The sequence below is a fragment of the Moschus berezovskii genome, chromosome 13, assembly GCF_049115385.1.
Source record: "Moschus berezovskii isolate FMDL1 chromosome 13, NW_MosBer_1.0, whole genome shotgun sequence".
Lineage (NCBI taxonomy): Eukaryota > Metazoa > Chordata > Mammalia > Artiodactyla > Moschidae > Moschus > Moschus berezovskii.
Window position 1 is genome coordinate 59,163,551 of NC_142472.1, and position 21,202 is coordinate 59,184,752.

Consider the following 21,202-nt stretch of genomic DNA (forward strand, 5'->3'; position numbering starts at 1 on the left):
TCCCTGTAATTTAGCTTTTGAGAACAGAAGGCTATTTGTTAGACTATTTCAGTATTTATCACTCCTTTATTAGAATTCCCATCCCAAAATATAATGATTATAGAAAAAATTCTCTGAGGATAGTCATCCAAAGCCTTCCCCACCATAATCCTGTAGGATTGAAAAAAATTTGAAAACTTTCTAATCAGTGTATTTTTAGGATATTGTTGGACTCCCAGTGGACCTAAGTCAACTCTATAAATGTTTTGATAGTTATTGTAATAGGGTAACCCTGTAACAGATTACATAAAAGTTTACCAGCAATATCCTTTTGAATTTGTTAGGTCTCAGTGAGACTTTTATTTCTGTTGCATTGTCAAGGAATTTCACTTGATGTACTTTTCATCCTGTTTTACATATACAGTACATAATTTCAAACCATGAATATTTATAGTACCAAAGTAACTGACGTATGGAAGGAGGAATTTATTATTAATTATTATTAATTAACTCAGAAGGAATTAATTATTTTTAAAGCTACAGCATTTCATGGTAAAGATAGTAACATTGAAAATGAATGATTTGACGAATAACTGCATTTGATTACAACAGTGCTAGGCACATACATATAAATAGGTATTTGAAGAATGGAAGACTGAATGAGTGAACAAATGTGTACTCCTAAATAGGAGCAGCCGAGAGGAGCTACCCCACGCCCAAGGTCAGGGTTGGTGGCGGAGAGGAGCTACCCCATGTCCAAGGTAAGGAGCAGCGGCTGTGGTTTGCTGAAGCAGCCATGAAGAGATACCCCACGTCCAAGGTAAGAGAAACCCAAATAAGACAGTAGGCACTGAGAGAGGGCAGACAGACTGAAACCACAATTACAGACAACTCGCCAGTCTGATCACATAGACCACAGCTTGTCTAACTCAATGAAACTAAGCCATGCTGTGTGGGGCCAACCAAGATGGACGGGTCATGGTGGAGAGGTCTGACAGAATATGGTCCACTGGAGAAGAGAATGGCAAACCACTTCAGTATTCTTGCCTTGAGAACCCCATGAACAGTATGAAAAGGCAAAAAGATGGGACACTGAAAGATGAATTCCCCAGGTCGGTAGGTGCCCAATATGCTACTGGAGATCAGTGGAGAAATAACTCCAGAAAGAATGAAGGGATGGAGCCAAAGCAAAAACAATACCCAGTTGTGGATGTGACTGGTGATAGAAACAAGGTCCGATGCTGTAAAGAGCAATATTGCATAGGAACCTGGAATGTTAGGTCCATGAATCAAGGCAAATTGGAAGTGGTCAAACAGGAGATGGCAAGAGTGAACGTAGACATTCGAGGAATCAGTGAATTAAAATGGACTGGAATGGGTGAATTTAATTCGGATGACCATTATATCTACTACTGTGGGCAGGTATCCCTTAGAAGAAATGTAGTAGCCATCATGGTCAACAAAAGAGTCCGAAATGCAGTACTTGGATGCAATCTTAAAAACGACAGAATGATTTCTGTTCATTTCCAAGGCAAACCATTCAATATTACAGTAATCCAAGCCTATGCCCCAACCAGTAATGCTGAAGAAGCCGAAGTTGAACGGTTCTATGAAGACCTACAAGACCTTTTAGAACTAACACCCAAAAAAGATGTCCTTTTCATTATAGGGGACTGGAATGCAAAAGTAGGAAGTCAAGAAACACCTGGAGTAACAGGCAAATTTGGCCTTGGAGAATGGAATGAAGCAGGGCAAAGGCTAATAGAGTTTTGCCAGGAGAATGCACCGGTCATAGCAAACACCCTCTTCCAACAACACAAGAGAAAACTCTACACATGGACCTCACCAGATGGTCAACACCGAAATCAGATTGATTATATTCTTTGCAGCCAAACATGGAGAAGCTCTATAGAGTTAGCAAAAACAAGATGAGGAGCTGAATGTGGCTCAGATTATTAACTTCTTATTGCCAAATTCAGATTTAAATTGAAGAAAGTAGGGAAAACCACTAGACCATTCAGATATGACCTAAATCAAATCCCTTATGATTATACATTGGAAGTGAGAAATAGATTTAAGGGACTAGATCTGATAGAGTGCCTGATGAATTCTGGACGGAGGTTCATTACATTGTACAGGAGACAGAGACCAAGACCATCCCCATGGAAAAGAAATGCAAAGAAGCAAAATGGCTGTATGAGGAGGCCTTATAATAGCTGTGAAAAGAAGAGAAGCGAAAAGCAAAGGAGAAAAGGAAAGATATAAGCATCTGAATGCAGAGTTCCAAAGAATAGCAAGGAGAGATAAGAAAGCCTTCCTCAGCGATCAATGCAAAGAAATAGAGGAAAACAACAGAATAGGAAAAACAAGAGATCTCTTCAAGAAAATTAGAGATTCCAAGGGAACTTTTCATGCAAAGATGGGCTCGATAAAGGACAGAAATGGTATGGACCTAACAGAAGCAGAAGATATTGAGAAGAGGTGGCAGGAATACACAGACGAACTGTACAAAAAAGATCTTCACGACCAAGATAATCACAATAATGTGATCACTGACCTAGAGCCAGACATCTTGGAATGTGAAGTCAAATGGGCCTTAAAAAGCATCACTACAAACAAAGCTAGTGGAGATGATAGAATTCCAGTTGAGCTATTTCAAATCTTGAAAGATGATGCTGTGAAAGTGCTGCACTCAAACTGCCAGAAAATTTGGAAAACTCAGCAATGGCCACAGGACTGGAAAAGGTCAGTCTTCATTCCAATCCCAAAGAAAGGCAATGCCAAAGAATGCTCAAACTACCGTACAATTGCACTCATCTCACATGCTAGTAAAGTCATGCTCAAAATTCTCCAAGCCAGGCTTCAGCAATATGTGAACCGTGAGCTCCCAGATGTTCAAGCAGGTTTTAGAAAAGGCAGAGGCACAAGAGATCAAATCGCCAACATCCGCTGGATCATGCAGAAAGCAAGAGAGTTCCAGAAAAACATCTATTTCTGCTTCATTGACTATGCCAAAGCCTTTGACTGTGTGGATCACAACAAACTGGAAAATTCTGAAAGAGATGGGGATACCAGACCACCTGACCTGCCTCTTGAGAAACCTGTATGCAGGTCAGGAAGCAACAGTCAGAACTGTGCATGGAACAACAGACTGGTTCCAAATAGGAAAAGGAGTGTGTCAAGGTTGTATATTGTCACCCTGCTTGTTTAACTTATATGCAGAGTACATCATGAGGAACGCTGGGTTGGAAGAAGCACCAGCTGGAATCAAGATTGCTGGGAGAAATATCAATCACCTCAGATATGCAGATGACACCACCCTTATGGCAGAAAGTGAAGAGGAACTAAAAAGCCTCCTGATGAAAGTGAAAGAGGAGAGTGAAAAGGTTGGCTTGAAGCTCAACATTCAGAAAACTAAGATCATGGAATCTGGTCCCATCACTTCATAGGAAATAGATGATAACAGTGGAAACGGTGTCAGACTTTATTTTTTGGGGCTCCAAAATCACTGCAGATGCTGATTGCAGCCATGAAATTAAGACGCTTACTCCTTGGAAGGAAAGTTATGACCAACCTAGATAGTATATTAAAAAGCAGAGACATTACTTTGCCAACCAAGGTCTGTCTAGTCAAGGCTATGATTTTTCCCATGGTCATGTATGGATGTGAGAGTTGGACTGTGAAGAAAGCCGGTCACAGAAGAATTGATGCTTTTGAACTGTGGTGCTGGAGAAGACTCTTGAGAGTCCCTTGGACTGCAAGGAGATCCAACCAGTCCATTCTAGAGGAGATCAGTCCTGGGTGTTCATTGGAAGGACTGATGCTAAAGCTAAAACTGCAATACTTTGGCCACCTCATGCGACGAGCTGACTCACTGGAAAAGAGTCTGATGCTGGGAAGGATTGGGGGCAGGAGGAGAAGGGGACAACAGAGAATGAGATGGCTGGATGGCATCACCGACTTGATGGACATGAGTTTGAGTGAACTCCGGGATTTGGTGATGGACAGGGAGGCATGGCGTGCTGTAATTCATGGGGTCGCAAAGGACACGACTGAGCGACTGAAGTGAACTGAACTGAACTGATGAAAATGAAAGAGGAGAGTGGAAAAGTTGGCTTAAAACTCAACATTCAGAAAACTAAGATCATGGCATCAGGTCCCATCACTTCATGGCAAATAGATGGGGAAACAGTGTCAGACTTTATATTTTGGGGCTCCAAAATTTCTGCAGCTGGTGATCACAGCCATGAAATTAAAAGACACTTACTCCTTGAAAGGAGTGTTAACCTAGACAGCATATTAAAAAGCAGAGACTTTAGTTTGTCAACAGATGTCTGTCTAGTCATGGCTGTGGTTTTTCCAGTAGTCATATATGGATTCGAGAGTTAGACTATAAAGAAAACTGAGCGCCGAAGAATTGATGCTTTTGAAGTGTGGTGTTGGAGAAGACTCTTGAGAGTCCCTTGGACTTGAAGGAGATCCAACCAGTCCATCTTAAAGGAAATCAGTCCTGGGTGTTCATGGGAAGGACTGATGTTAAAGCTGAAACTCCAGTGTTTTGGCCATCTGATGTGAGGAGTTGATTCATTTCAAAAGACCCTGATGTTGGGAAAGATTGAAGGCAGGAGGAGAAGGGGACGAAAGAGGATGAGATGGTTGGATGGCGTACCGACTTAATGGACATGCGTTTGGGTAAACTCTGGGAATTGGTGATGAACAGGGAGGCCTGGCATGCTCTGGTTCATGGGGTCACAAAGAATCGGACACGACTGAGTGACTGAACTGAAACTTAGCAAGGGAAGATTACTGACATTTATTATCTACTAGGCAGAAGCATTCTTTGTACATTATCATGAAATACCACAGCCAGTTACTCTCATACAAGCAATTAAAGATGAGAATACTGAGGCTGAAAATGGTTAAGCAGATTGTTCAAAGTTACACAGCTATTAAATAGCAAAGTGGTAAGCAAACTTGGAAGTGTTTTTGACCCTTATTCTCATATTTTATTTGTCCTATATTGCCTTAGAGAGTTGAATATGGAGATGTGAACATTTATGAATGAAGTAATTATGAATTATGAATGAATGAATGTACATTTATGAATTCTTATATATTGGTCAAAAAAAGCCTTTTCTTCTCCAAATTTTGACCTCTGCTCTTTGCCCAGCAAAAGAAGGTTGAATTAAGAATATGCTAACTGTCCTTACATAAACTCAGAGAGCACTGACTTCTCTCTGGTGCCACACAGCATATGCCAATGTCCAGAGTACCCTGAGATGGGCCCCCAACCTAACTTCTTTCTCAAGGAAGTTTCTAACTCAGCTATGAGAAAGAATTTCATTTTCAAAGAGAAACTTGTTAACCTACATCTATTTCTAATTGATATAAAACAAGAACTGGGATCACATTTCTCATATGTCTTACCTAGTTTCAGCCTCCATCAATTCAAACTTTTCCTGGAAAGGTCTGTATAGTGGGGATGAGCAGAGACTTTTTTCAGCATCACCTCCTCTAATCCACTCCTTTTTGCCCTGAAGGTTTTCTGTGAACTCTGTTTTGAGATGCTGTTCAAACTTCGTTAATTTCATAGGCCTACTGACACCAGAAAGGTTGTTTCAGTTGCTTTGTGTTTTCTTTCACTACTTGAAGTCAATATTATTGACTTTACAAAAACTGTCACTGTTAGTCGACTTTAATACTTCATAAACATAGTGATAGTTACAGATCTATTATAATCCAAATGGGCACATGGAAACAGACATTATTATTGGTGTAAGCCTTTGAACCCTGACTAACTCATATGCATATGAAGGAATTATCAATGGAAAGATTGTCCTACTGAAGATACTCTAGCTGACATTCCCACTTAAGACCAAAATGTGCCTTATTTCCCACTTTTCTTTCAGCACTGGGTGCTTAAGTGGCTTCTTAGTCTTTGCACAGCTTTATCTCAGACCTTTGATGGCCCTAACAGTTGAGTCTATACTTTCCTTACATTTTGATAGACAGGCTTTTCTCTGTTTTTATACTTCAGCATCAGTCAACCCCTAACCATGATAAATAATTACCCTGTATGCTCCTTCTCTTTGCTGATGTTTAGGAAAAGACACCATTAACCCTTGACATCCAAGAAAATGCACCAATGCATCTATTTCCCTGTTCCAGCCCCACTACAGTGAATTTCAGCAACTTATATCTTCAAACCATATGCCACTGCACCCAAATGTGGATTAATAAAATGTGGCACATACATAGGATGGAAGATTATTTCACCTTAAAATGAATGAAAGTCTGGTGTACAGTGCACAGTGGATGAACCCTGAAGACATTATACTAAATGAAATAAGCCTGACTCAAAAGGACTAATACTGTAAAATTCCAATTGTATGAGGTACTTGGGTGACCAGATTCATAGAGACAGAAGATAGAATGGTGATTGTCAGAGTTTGGAGGAACGGAGTGAAGGAGCTAGTGTTTAATGAGTACGGTTTCAGTTTGGGAAGATAAAAAATGTTTAGAGATGAGTGGTGGTGATGGTTGTGAATGTATTTAATGCTACAAACTGTACACCTAAAAATGGTTAACATGGTAAATTTTATGTTGTATGTTTTTACCACAATAAAAAGTAAAAACTTAAAAAAACCAAATAAAAATACAACTGGAAATGACTAAAGAAATTTAAGAATGTATATTTAAGAAAAGCACTTTTGTTATTCAGTCAATAAATACTCTATTTTTTAAAAATAAGAATGGAAAGAGATTAACATATTAAACCTTATTTTAATAGGTCGGAAGTGAGGCCACAAGAGGTTAAAATTCTGAGTTAAGAAAACAATATGGCAGAGCTACAACTAGAACTCCCTGATCCTGTGACTCCCAAACCAGAACCTTTCTATTCCCACAGAATTAATTCCCTTTCTTTTTGTAATAGTTGATATTTTTGATACATAATCCTTAGAAGAAAGGAGGGATGGCTAAAACTTCTAGCAAAAATATTAGTAGGTTTCCTCAGTATTGCATTACTTACAGCTGAATAACGTTCCCAGACATGCTGACCTCTTTTGATAGTCAGAATAAGGCATCTTGACCAACATGCCATTTAGTGGAAGAGCCAGATGTTAGATGAGCACACAGACCAGTTATCTGGTCCTTTTAGTCTTGTTAATTAGTTGGTAAATCAGACATCCAAAGTTGTGCAACATATTTTGGTGAGGGATGGCCACAATATACTTATGAACGTCATGTATGAATTCTATCATCTGCATTGACCTCTGAGGGAATTTCCCCTCTCCCATCCTACCTTCTGTGTACTTGCTCTGACATAAGTTCTCACTTGAGACTTCTGTCAATCACCCAGAATCTGTGCTTGTGACAGCAGTGATGCTCTCCACTTTTCCCTATTTGATAAATTTTCATATGGTATCAAACACCATAACTACAAGGTTATGGTATTAACCTTGTAGTTAAAATCTTGCAGCACTAGAGTCTTCGTCTGACTCTTGATCATCAGTAATGGAGTTATATAAAACTGACATGTCCAGAAGCCAGGCCATCATGTGAATTGCTATATCATCCTGTCTCTAATCCTAACGTCAGTCCTGCAAAATGGGCTGGATTATTTTCATTTTGAAGATTATAAAACACTCAGATTAAAATGGTTTTATCTAATTCCTTATAAACAGCTACCTACATACCCTTGAATTCTTCTGCTCTCACTCATTATAGTCATTGCTGGTTCTTAAACATTTCTTTAGTGCTCCTAACTCCCAGTTATCATTCAGATCTTTACACTACACCTGCCTAGACTAATGCTTCTCAAATTTTAATGTGAACCTTTAGTATTACCTGCATATCTGGCTAAAATGAAGATTTTGATTCAGTAGGTCTAGAGTGGAACCTGAAATCTTGCCTGTCTAACGTTTTTTTCAGATGCTGCCAATGAGACTGATCTGCAAATCATAGCTTGAGAAGCAAGATTCTAAAGCTTTGCTTCCCAGTATGGAAGCCTTTAACTACATGTGGCTGTCAAGCATTTGCAGTGTGCTAGTCTGAAGTGATCACTTTCGTGCATGTGTGCTCAGTCATGTCCAAATGTTTGCAACCCTATGTACTATAGACCCCCAGGCTCCTCTGTCCATGGAATTTTCCAGACAAGAATACTAGAGTAGTTTACCATTTACTTCTTCAGGGTATCTTCCTGAACTTGCATCTTCTGCATTGCAGGCAGATTCTTTACCACTGAGCCATTAGGGAAACCCAGTCTGAACTGAGATATGCAACAAATGTACACACTGGATTTTGAAGACTTAGTCTAAAACAGAGTGTAAAATATCTCATTTATATTGATTGCATGTTAAAATACGTTGAACATGTTGGGTTAAATATAATGCATTATTAAAATCAACATTGCCCATTTCTCTTTTTTCCTTTTAAATTGACTACTGGAATATTTAAATTTGCACATGTGGCTCATGTCTTTCCATTGAACAACACTGCTGTAGAGAATCCTCCTGAATCTCCTCCACTCATTCAGATGTCACTTCTTTAAGACCTGGATCAAGTAACCTTCCTCTAATGTTTTCCTTGTGTTCTCACCTCAGGTGACCTCTCCTACTCTTCTAGCTCCCATGGCCCATTTGTCATTTAGCACACACTGCCTTGTTGCTCATGACTACATGCCTATATCTTGCTGGCTAGGCAGTGAGTTCCTGAAATTCCAATCTTATATATCATTCCTTATTATATGTGATTGTATCTTATTCCTCTTTGCTTTGACAACCCCTAGAAGAGAACCTACCTTCTAATAGCTTCTCAGTGGTGGCTGCTGAATAAATTAGCCCTAAAAATTTTCTGTAACTTTGTATGTCTCGAAGTGCTTAGCACTATGCATTTAAAAAAGAAAGGCCTAAATTAAGGTGTGGATCAGTCCCAGCCAACCTCAGTGCAGTGATCACTGTGTTCTTGGGGCTGCCTGACCTGCTGTCCTCTCTGCTAAGAGAATTCTTGATAGCTGTAATAGAAACCTAATCAAAACATAATTAGGAAGGCAAACTACTGTAAAAAGCCATCATATAATGCATTCCAACAAGAGATTGGGGGATTTTCTGCACCACTGGTTTCCTCCTTTAGGATAATTAAACGTTGATTGAAAGAGAATTGCTTAAAAATAAAGAAGGTGGCTACTTCTCTTCAGTACCATTGTCGTAATTGAAATGAGGAATTTGAGAAGGCCCTTGGCTAGAAGTAAGGGGCATATTCCAAATGTTATGTCAGACAGGATTTAAGAAGCATTTACTCATCTTCAGTTTGAGGTTCAAGGATCATTGCCTTCTAATGCACTTCCTGGTAAACATTCATTCATTCACTTATTCTTCATTCTCCCTCTTTCTCATTCACTTATTTACCCCTTCACCTAGCCCGCAGGCTTACTTCTTCAGCAATTTATGCACCTGCAGTAAGTCAGGTACTGGTGAACCAGGATTCATGAGGCAGTTCAGTGCAAGAGACAGACACCCATAACATTGTAAATAAAAACCAGCTTTCAGATGATTCTCTTTCACTGCTAATTTCTGAACTAGATCTGGTACCTAGTTTAATTTTCTGACCAACCATTCATACCTCAGTATCACTATGTAGTTTGGAAAACAATAATTTTATGTCCTCAAAGCATTTTGAAGGGGGCATTAAACATATTAGTCCCGAAGATGCTTTGAGGACCTCAGTTCAGTTCAGTTCAGTTCAGTCGCTCAGTCATGTCGGACTCTTTGTAACCCCATGAATCACAGCATGCCAGGCCTCCCTTGTCCATCACCAACTCCCGGAGTTCACTCAGACTCACCTCCATCAAGTCGGTGATGCCATCCAGCCATCTCATTCTCTGTTGTCCCCTTCTCCTCCTGCCCCCAATCCCTCCCAGCATCAGAGTCTTTTCCAGTGAGTCAACTCTTCGCATGAGGTGGCCAAAATATTGGAGTTTCAGCTTTAGCATCAGTCCTTCCAATGAACACCCAGGACTGATCTCCTTTAGAATGGATTGGTTGGATCTCCTTGCAGTCCAAGGGACTCTCAAGAGTCTTCTCCAGCACCACAGTTCAAAAGCATCAATTGTTCGGCGATCAGCTTTGTTCACAGTCCAACTCTCACACCCATTTTTCTAGACTACAATTTTTTTAAAAAAGGTCCTTGGAACTGAACTTGTATAACAGAGCAATATTATGGAAAATAGTCCCTTAATACTTTTGTGTTCATTTCATTTTTAAGACATGCCTGATTCCTGTCACTAGCATCCTCCTCCAAGAGCTTTCTGCCTGCTCTGGCCTCAGTTGCCATAGAGCTCAGAGGTTCATCTGCCCCTGCAAGGCAAGGGCAGATGAATTAGTCAGAATCCGCATCTCAGAGAACTCTACCTGTCATTCACTGCATCCATCTACTCTTAACTTCTGGGTGTAAGGTCCAGCTAATAGTATCTGAAGTGATATTGTAGACTACTAAAGAAAATTCTCACTGTTGGAACTGTATTTATAATATTAGAAAAGGAAAGAAATGCCAGTTTGGGAACTAATTTTCCATTAAAAAAATGCTTATTTGCCTGTGTTATATGCATGTATCAGTGGATGAGATTGTATCACCTCTATTAGAATATAAGTTCTTGCAGGGCAGGAGTCTTATGTTTTTCCACATGTAGTGCTCAGTAAGGTTTTACACAGTGTGCTCAGAATGGTTTTATAAATTGAAATAATATCTATGACAACATAAGCTAGGCATGATGGAAGGGAAAGGCATTAATATTTCCAAGTCTCATTTCACCACTGTCATCAGGACAAATTTAACAATTCTTTTTCAGAAAAAAATAATCTATTTGATATTCCACTATAATCATATTCTTTGAGAAAAATGATTCTGCTCATTTTTCAGGAGCTACACATGGCTGTGTATTTGAGGAGCTCCCTGTAGCCAGGCTTCATATGACAGTCATTAATCCATTGATGACTTTGGAACAGGAAAAAATTAATTTCTTGCCCTGAGATAGATGGAGAAAGAAGAGAAACATAAAAATCTATTATTTGGACAGCTTTAAGCTCTGACCTACTTAAGAAAGCTAATGCGATAGTGATGTTCATTCATTTATTAAAATTCTTTCAGCGTGCATTTTATATTAATCATGTATTTTATATTCATATTATGCATTAGGCTTGGATGTCCATATTACTAACATTGGTAATTAAAGATCTGCCAGAAGCCTGCTTTTTAGCAACGTGGTTTGGAATCATAGAAATCATAGGAAACCAATATCTGGCATATAATTTGTTATCTATGCTGAAGATTTTTTCCTCACCCAAATTTAATCAGAATTAGTTCACTTTTATTTTAGTTAAAAAGCAGTGAAGCCAAATGGTTTGAGACCAGTGGACAGATTTTAAAAATTCAGCTTTAACAAGATTCTTTTTTTAGTTATTCATGCATATAAATCAAATCTTGTTTGGTATTCAAAATATGAAAATAATTAGTAAAATTTGTACCAGTTTTCAAGCCATTGTTTTATACCCTATATGTTTAATTCATTTTTTTTTGCCATAATTTATCCCCAAATCCAAAAGGTTTATTTCAGATCAGGAGGGAGTCATAGATAATTAGAAAGAAATATAGTGTGATTACTGATGATGGGATAGAACCGTAAGACTTCATGCCCTTGCCAGGGATTAACTATTTACAGGAAATGGGAGACCCCAGGCATCAGAGGTGCAGTTGTGAGCCCTGATAATCCAACACTTTGGAACAAGAATGTCTTTTGAGGACTTAATCATTTTATAAGGAGACCAAAAAAGAAATACTTCGTTTAAGATCATAGGGCTTGTTAATAGCTAGTTCCCGATTCCTTCCCAGGCCACCTTTTTGGCACCAGGGTATGCTGAGAACTTGAGAAAATCTAATGCATTGAAAAAGTTTTGTTTGTTGAGAAAATTTTTGACAAAATTCAACAGATGCTTATTGAGTACTTTCTACCAAGTGGAACTAATACAGCGCTAACACTGAACCCTTTCAAAAAGTTCTGCCCTGTATATGGGCTGGAGTGTATTGGAAAGAGAAGGACTAGATTGGGAATGGTTGGGCTCAGAACATTATCAGGAGAAAATGGAAAGCCAGTGGGACTACGGAATGGTGCCGGGCAGCTGATAGAGGATTGGGAAGATTCCTGAGATGCTTGGCAGCACAAGGGGTCAACATTCCAGGGCTGAGGATCTGCTTGTGTGTCTGTAAACCATGACAAGGACATTCACCAAATTATGGAGTGGAGGATGTTAACTTTCCTTAAACTCTGAAGACCTAACCTCAGCTTTTCCACTCCCTCTGCACCCAGGGCTTACCTGGTGGCTCAGACAGTAAAGAACCTGCCTACAGTGTGGGAGACCCTGGTTCCATCCCTGGGTTGGGAAGATCCCCTGGAGAAGGAAATGGTAATCCACTCCGGTCTTCTTGCCTGGAAAATCCCATGGATGGAGGAGCCTGGCAGGCTACAGTTTGTGGGGTCGCAAAGAGTTGGACACGACTGAGTGATTTCACTTCCACTTTGACTACACCCACAACCTCCAAACTCTCTCCTCTGGAATAATTAGACCCACATGACTTCCAACTGAAGATTCAGCCCCATGCCAGTCTTGCTTAAGTCAGGAAAGGATTTAAGAAGCCAAGTTCAATTCCCCGGGGCCACAGCATAAGTTACTACAATCTCTGAACTTGAGCTCCAAATACTAATAACAATCTCCTTATTCCAAGACTACCCTCTCTTAAACTGCCTCACAACCCCCACTGTGTGTCTCAGTCTCTGGATTGAATTCCTGTGTCAGATACACTTGCCCAGCACGTCTCATCTCTCTAGAGATGGGATCAGTTCCCATCTCCCTTATCCAGGACTGACAGAATCCCTAAAGGTGGTAATTGCCTGGGTTCTTCAGGTAGCAGCTGCTTCCCTAATTTCTATGATGTCTTTCTATCCAACTTTGTAGATACCCACTATGTTCTGAGCCTTGCATGAGTTTTAGGTTCAACAAAACCTACCTACCAAGTACTATGAGAGGTCTTATTTGAAGTACTGACTCTGCCAAGGCTCTTTCCACCATAATTAATTATCTCATTTCTGGTTACATCGCAAGATCCCACAAAAGGTAAAATAACCTCTAGGGTATAATTTACTTAAACAGTAAAATTTAGTTTGTTTTCCAGCAGACCTTACTAAAATATTAGGGTTACTTTTTAAATTATTTATTTTTAAATTTTTGGTAAAATATAGATAAAATCCAAAATCACTGCAGATGGTGATTGCAGCCATGAAATTAAAAGATGCTAACTCCTTGGAAGGAAAGTTATGACCAACCTAGACAACATATTAAAAAGTAGAGACCTCACTTTGCCAACAGAGGTCCGTCTAGTCAAGGCTATGGTTTTTCCAGTAGTCATGTATGGATGTGAGAGTTGGACTATATAAAGAAAGCTGAGCACCGAAGAATTGATGCTTTTGAAGTGTGGTGTTGGAGAAGACTCTTGAGAGTCCCTTGGACTTGAAGGAGATCCAACCAGTCCATCCTAAAGGAGATCAGTCCTGGGTGTTCATTGGAAGGGCTAATGTTGAAGCTCCAACTCCAATATTTTGGCCACCTAATGCGAAGAGCTGACTCATTGGAAAAGAGCCTGATGCTGGGAAAGATTGAGGGCAGGAGAAGAAGGGGACGTCAGACGATGAGATGGTTGGATGGCATCACCAACTCAATGGGCATGAGTTTGAGTAAACTCCGGGAGTTGGTGATGGACAGGGAGGCCTGGCGTGCTGCAGTTCATGGGGTCTCAAAGAGTCAAACACGACTGAGTGACTGAACTGAACTGAAAATAAAATTCAGGGATTTCCTGGAGGCTCACATGGTGAAGAGTCGGTCTGCAATGTGGGAGGAAATGTGGGAGACCCGGGTTCGATCCCTGGGTTGGCAAGATCCCCTGAAGAAGAAAATGGTAACCCATTCCAGTATTCTTGCCTGAAAAAGCCCATGGCCAGAGGAGCCTGGCAGGCTGCAGATAATTAAATGAGATAATCAACACATTTCTGGTTACATCACGAAATCCCACAAAAGGTAGAATAACCTCTAGAGTATAATTTGCTTAAACAGTAAAATTCAGTTTTCCAGCAGACCTTGCTAAAATATTAGGATTATTTTTAAATTATTTAATTTTAATTTAATTTTAAAATTTTAAAAACTGGAAATAGAACTGCCATACAACCCAGCAATCCCACTGCTGGGCATGCACACCGAGGAAACCAGAATTGAAAGAGACGCATGTACTCCAGTGTTCATCGCAGCACTGTTTATAATAGCCAGGATATGGAAGCAACCTAGATGTCCATCTGCAGACAAATGGATAAGAAAGGTGTGGTACATATACACAATGGAGTATACTCAGCAATTAAAAAGAATACATTTGAATCAGTTCTAATGAGGTGGATGAAACTGGAGCCTATTACACAGAGTGAAATAAGCCAGAAAGAAAAACACCAATACAGTATACCAACCCTTATATATGGAATTTAGAAAGATGGTAATGATAACCCTGTATACGAGACAACTAATCTTCGAATGTATAGACACAAAGTTGTTTCTATTATTTATATTCTTAATGCTTCTATGAGTAATTCCCATTTTGAGTATTGTTTATTTGCAAGATTTTTCTTGTTGATTATTGTTACATGATGTTTCCCTTTTTAGAGAAGCTTTTTAAGGCAGCTTTGACTCTGTTGAGCCTCTCAATTTTATCTTTATTTTTATGGCATTAATACCTGGTATGTATTAGTTGCTTTCTTTTCTTTATGATTATTCTGTTTATTTTGCTAACTTCTTAAACTGGCTGTATACTTGTATACTCACTGCTTTTCCATGTAAAGTCTACTATATTTAAGGCCTCAGTGTTTTCCATATCCCATAGGTTTTAAGACTTTGTATTTTTGTTATCTTTCTGTAATGATGTTGTTTATTAAATTTGTTAAAAAAAATAAAATGTAATATTTTAACCATTTTAAGTGTCTAGTTTAGTGGCACTAAATGCATTAATATTGTTGTGCAACCATCACCACCATCCACCTCCAAAACTTATGTTCCCAAACTGAAATTCCATACCCATTAAACACTAACTCCCCCAGCTCCTGGCAACCACCATTCTACTCTCTGTTTCTATGAATTTGACTGCTCTATGAGTCCCATATGAGTGGAATTATATAGGGTTTTTCTATTTATGACTGACTTAGTTAACATAATGTCTGCAATCCATGTTGTAAAAGGTAACTGAATTTCCTTCCTTAGTAAAGTTGAACAGTATTTCATCACATGTATATATAGTCCATGTTTTGTTTATTCGTTCATCTGTTGGTGGTCACTTGGGTTGCTTCCACCTTTTTGCTATTGTATGTGATGTTGCTAAGATATGGGTGTACAAATGTGTGTCAAAGTGCATTCTTTCAGTTTTTTTGAGTGTATACCCAGAAATGAAGTTGCTAGATTGTATGGTGATTCTGTGTTTAATTTTTTGAGGAACCTTCATATTATTTTAGAATTACTTTAAAAATCTGACATTGAGCAAGAACATCTTGCCACCATCTCCTCTTTATATTAACATATATATGTATAAATATATGTGTGTATATATATATAATAAAATCTTCAATAAACATAAATGAGATGTGCATATATAGATGAGCTCTAAACAAATGACTTAATGTGTGTCCTAAAGAACAGATTCACTCAGGGGAGCTACATACCAATTAAATTTTATTGCAAAATAATAAAGCAGTGATTTGGAAAAGTTTTGTTGTGTCAGCATGACACAGATTTTAGCAGTTACTGAGTGGCCATATTTAAATCCCAGTGATTTAATCATACCCTAAAATACTCTGCTACAAATTTTTGCAAGACAGCTCTATTGAAACCAACAAACACAGTTTCTAACTGGGTTTCTACAAATTATGTTGAAACTTAAATATTAGAACAGCCAATTCTTTATTCATGTGCTCTTTAGATTGTATTTCTCTCTGGGATTTGTAACCTGAGTTTGAAATCAGATGGTGTTCCAAATACTACCAAATTGACTCAAGTGCAGGGACCATCAGCAAATCATATAATATGTGAATTGATAGTGTGTTCTAAGCTATGATTTATTAAGTTGATGGCTACTGTCATTATTAGGGGTTGCCTAAACATGGAAACAGCATATATTTATCATAGAAATTGAAAAGTTATATTTGTTTCAGTCATCTTATTTTAAAGGCTAACTGTGGCATGGTTTATGTCATGAACCCACACAGTGATATAAATAGCATATATGTCATTACTGACCGTTGCTATGCTCCTGTTTCTATATATTGATTAAGAGAATTATCAAGACTCTTCCCATTTAGTCACAGTATCTTTATTCCACTATGTGGTGGGTAGAGCAGTAGGCATTGGTGAAATGTAGATAAATAAGATTTGATCCTTGCCGTCAAGAAGCTCAAACTCTAATCTGAAATTGGATTAATGTTAATGGCTATTAGTTGGTAGATTTAAACTGTGACATATCTTGCTGACAAAAAAATAAATGAGTGAATACTGCTGTTTATTCTACAACTTTTCCTCAGTAATGTGCCTATTAGTCATGACGTCTTTACCACTGAAACCCAGCCTCTAGGGCACTCCTAACATGGCCATCAAGGAGCCCCTGGTCTTTTCTCCCTGGATTGACATTAATGTTTTTGTTTTTGTTGTTTTCTGAAAACATCAGTTATTTTATTAAAGTTCTGCCCAATTGGAAACCCACAGCTATCTCTGCTCCCACTTCTTGGAGAAGGGGAGCAGGCAGGCAGAGGGGAGCCCAGGGTCTTCAGTATGGAAGTGAGGAGTCTCAATTTCTTCCTGTTAAGCTGTTTCTTCTACTGTCAGAGATTCTGTACCTATAACCTACTCACACACCTTCCTTTGAACTTAGTCCTCCCTAGAACTATCACATAGAAAAACATGGTTTGATGCATGTCAGATTTCCTTAGGAACTTTTGATTTTAGGATAGAAACAAAAGGATAAAGGGAAGAGGTCCAAATTTTATATCAAGCTCTATCCACAAATGTCTCTGAAGGAAAATCTCATAGCTATGCCCTTAGGCTCCTAGTCAAACTCAAATGATTTTAGCTCATTTTTTTTAATGTCTTTTTGTTCATTCATCTATCCCACTAAAACTGTATTGTATTGTAATGATTTGTTTATTCATTTATCACCCCTGGTTAAACTAACGTCCTCAAGTGTAGAAATAATGCTGCTATCATATAATGTGAGAGAAGAAATCATAACTTTTTCATAATTTCCATCAGTAACTTCTCCTTTTTTTGATATGAACATAACTGATGTTTTCTCAGTCTTATGTAAAGAATGAGTAAAGGCATCTTCAAAAAAACTTTGCCAGTTTTTTAATTGACCTAAAACACATAATCTAAGTAAAAAAAAAAAACAAAAACAAGCTTCACCAGAAATGCAAATATAGCTTCATAACAAATCTCTTAGCTCCAAAATTTTGTTTTTAAAATTCTAGATAGAGATTCTGGAGGTGCCATCAGTCAGGGGATGAGTCTTTTTCATCTTTGGGTCACTAACTTGTAAATCCATGCCAAGAAAGCAGTAACCCTCCTTAATGTTTCCTGAGTGATTCATGATCATAAGAAATCTGGATCTCAAGAGCTTTTTTTCCTTTATAAAAAGCTAAGGAAATATTCACAAACTGTCATGATGTAAGAAAGTTTCTGGCAGTGATGTCTGCAAGGAGGGAGTTTCAAAACCTGGAAACTTCAGAAAAACATCATCCAGTTGTTTTTCTTTCAGCTTTGCTTGAGAAACAGTCCCATCTTTGTCCTCTTGTGCTTGTTTTTATTTCAGACATCCTGACCTAAACTAAATTTATGTTTTACTCTCGTTAATTTATTTGAAGGGGCTTCCCAGGTGGCGCAGTGGTAAAGAATCCACCTGTCAGTGCAGAAGATGCAAGAGATGTGTGTTTGATCCCTGGGTTGGGAAGATCCCCTGGAGTAGGAAATGGCAACCTACTCCAGTATTCTTGTCTGGAAAATTCCTTAGAGCCTGGCAGGCTATAGTCCATGGGGTCACAAAGAGTTGGACACAACTAAAACACACACACACAAAGCAGCAATTGAGGAAACATTGCATGTAGCCTTGAAACAGTTCATGTTTTGTGAACTCCCTGTGCAATGATTACACTCATTGCACTGGAACTAGACCCTTTCCTTTAGGGAACCCAAAAGCTTCCAAAGAAAAACACCTTGAACTCTTTTCTTTAACTTGATAATCAGGTAAGAAGTTTGAGAATTTCAGCAACACTCTTAAGAAAGATTCCTATCCTTTTTTTTCTTTTATATACACTTCTCTATTTTCATTAGTTACTTAATAACCTGTTCATCAGTTTCCTTATTATTTAAAATCTTCATTCCTGGAAGCTCAGATGAAGATAATTGGCTTTCAGTTCAGTTCAGTTCAGTTCAGTCGCTCAGTCGTGTCCGACTCTCGCGACCCCATGTATCACAGCACGCCCCTCCTCATTAAGCCTTTGGAAGACACCATGGACAAATAATCTTAAATTACTGTGCCTTGCCAACTGAACATTTCCTACAAGCAGGTCTTTTTATGGAGGAATTTTTATCAAAAACAGCATTTTAAAAAGGCAGTGCACAGTGCCTACTGAACTAGCAATGAGAGAGAGACAGACACAGAAAACCACTGAGAGAGAGAGACTCATCTTTTAAACAGAATACCAGCTAATAAATGTGAAAGGAATGGGTAGAACTAAGAAAATCACCATTTTGCAACTGTCAGTATTAATACATGATTCTGGCAAGATCAGGATCAGCAATAGGTGCTAAAATCATCACCTTAAAAGTTAATGTGGAACTAAATCACATAATCTCAAAGTTTCACAATTAACATTACTTAAAAATATCACAAATGAAAAATGTACCTTTATAATAAAGAGCTTAATCACCATCCTAACTAGGTGATCAAACAGCCTTACCAGTAGGGAAACCACTTGATTTTATTTGTTATCACCTGATTTTGTTTAATATGATATAATAAGTATACAAGATCACTTATTAATTTTCTTGGTAAAAATGTTTAGCCTATATCATTTTATGAAGAAATAATATACAAATTTAGGATGTGGCACTTTCTAGAAAATACTATTCTGGACTCAGAAAAAGTCAGTGTCATGAAAAACAAACTAGAGAGAGGACTACTACAGATAAAAGTGATCAAAAAGACCAAAACCAAACCAAAAAAAAAGGAAGATAAAAAAACAAATGTATAGTGCAAATCAATTTTAATTGGATCCAATATTTTAAACATCTATGAAAGAGTATTAAGACAATTGGAGCAATTTAGGAGACACAGACATAAATAACACACTTTTGGACTCAGGGGAAGGAGAGGGTGGGATTACTTGAGAGAATAGCACTGAATCCTATACATTACGTTATGTAAAATAAATAGCCAGTGGGAATTTACTGCATGACACAGGAAACCCAAAGCTGGTGCTCTGTGACAACCTATTGGCTTAAAAGTCGGATGGGGGGGAGGGGGGAGGGGGGCTCTAAAGGGAGGGGACAGATGGCCTATTCATGTTGATGCATGGCAGAAACCATCACAATACTGTAATTATCCTCTAATTAAAAATTAAGAATACAATTGGAGAAATTTAAATATAGACTGAATTAGATAATAGTTTACTTAACTTTCATGGATAGTTAATAGCATTTTGGGTGTAATAATATATATAATCGGAGAAGGCAATGGCAAGCCACTCCAGTACTCTTGCCTAGAAAATCCCATGGACGAAGGAGCCTGGTAGGCTGTAGTTCATGGGGTCGCTACGAGTCAGACATGACTGAGTGACTTCACTTTCACTTTTCACTTTCACACATTGGAGAAGGAAATGGCAACCCACTCCAGTGTTCTAATAAGATATATAATATAAAGTATTTGTGAGTTGCTGTTTCTCAAGTAACTAAATGTCGTTTGTTGTTTAGTTGCAAAGTCATGTCTGACTCTTTGCAACGTCATGGACTGTAGCCCTCCAGACTCCTTGGTCCATGGGATTTTTCATGCAAGAATATTGTAGTGGGTTGCCATTTCCTTGCTTCCCTGGTGGCTCAGAGGTTAAAGTGCCTGCCTGCAATGCAGGAGACCCGGATTCCATCCCTGGGTTGGGAAGATCCCCTGGAGAAGGAAAATGCCAACCCACTCCAGTATTCTTGCCTGGAGAATCCCATGGACAGAGAAGCCTGGTGGGCTACAGTCCATGGGGTTGCAAAGAGTCGGAGACGACTGAGCAACTTCACTTACTTACTTACTTCTTCAGGGGATATTCCCAACCCAGGGATTGAACTTTCGTCTCCTGCTTGGAAGGTGGATTCTTTATCTCGAGCCACTTGGGAAGCTCAAGTAACTAAATAGTTCAGCCCAAAAATGCATATACACATACATACAAAAAAAGCAAATGGATAAAATGTTAATTTGTGAATCTAGGTGAAGTCTATATGCCATTCATAATTTTTGCTCTAGGCTTAATTTTTTTTGAAGTGAAAACTAGGGAGAAACAAGGAAATTATAAATAAACCCTTGGCCAAATCATTATAATAATTTAATGCTGTAATAAAAATTGTAAATCAACCTTTTAAAAAACTATTTTCCCCCCACCGGATCTTCCATGTAACAGGCCTGAGGACTTAAATGAATTCCTTAACCTCTGAGTGAATTTTTCTAATTTATAAAATGGAGACATGATGCTCATTAAAAAAAGAAGAATAAAGAGAATGATCCTATCCCTCAACTTGTGTTTGAATATTTTCCTCCATGTACTATGTTATGGAAGAAGAAAATGCTCCCATTATTATCATTCCTCTCTCATTTATTTCCTTTCTCAAATAAAAACGGGTCACAAAAGGAAAAAAAAAAGTCCCTAGCACCTTTCAGTAAAATGGAAATTCTACTCTTGTCTTTTAGTAGATGATTGCCATGTTGCAGCTCAGGAGATAGTGGAAGATTGAAGGTAAAGAAGTTGGAAAATTATTGTTGCCCTGAAGATCACTTCTATTTGTTGCATCATGATAAAGAGTAAGGATTAAACTCAATTAACCATCTTTTCCCATGTTTG

At 38.4% G+C, this 21,202-nt stretch overlaps 1 protein-coding gene, 1 long non-coding RNA gene and 1 pseudogene across 3 annotated transcripts in view; 2 read left to right on the forward strand and 1 right to left on the reverse strand.

Annotated features, from left to right (window-relative positions):
- LOC129556336 (protein CFDP2 pseudogene) overlaps nucleotides 1–19,460 on the forward strand; it is a 50,704-nt pseudogene extending 31,244 nt beyond the window's left edge. The window contains exon 3 of the transcript XR_016038887.1: nucleotides 669–19,460. The product of XR_016038887.1 is annotated as a protein CFDP2 pseudogene (transcript). The remainder of the gene's footprint in view (nucleotides 1–668) is intronic.
- STARD13 (StAR related lipid transfer domain containing 13) overlaps nucleotides 1–21,202 on the reverse strand; it is a 525,698-nt gene that overhangs the window by 450,364 nt on the left and 54,132 nt on the right. The gene's annotated exons all lie outside the window — the stretch shown is intronic.
- The window catches only part of LOC129556337 (uncharacterized), a 31,507-nt gene continuing 29,977 nt past the window's right edge, over nucleotides 19,673–21,202 (forward strand). Inside the window, exon 1 of the long non-coding RNA XR_008685972.2 lies at nucleotides 19,673–21,162. This is a non-coding gene — a long non-coding RNA (uncharacterized LOC129556337). The remainder of the gene's footprint in view (nucleotides 21,163–21,202) is intronic.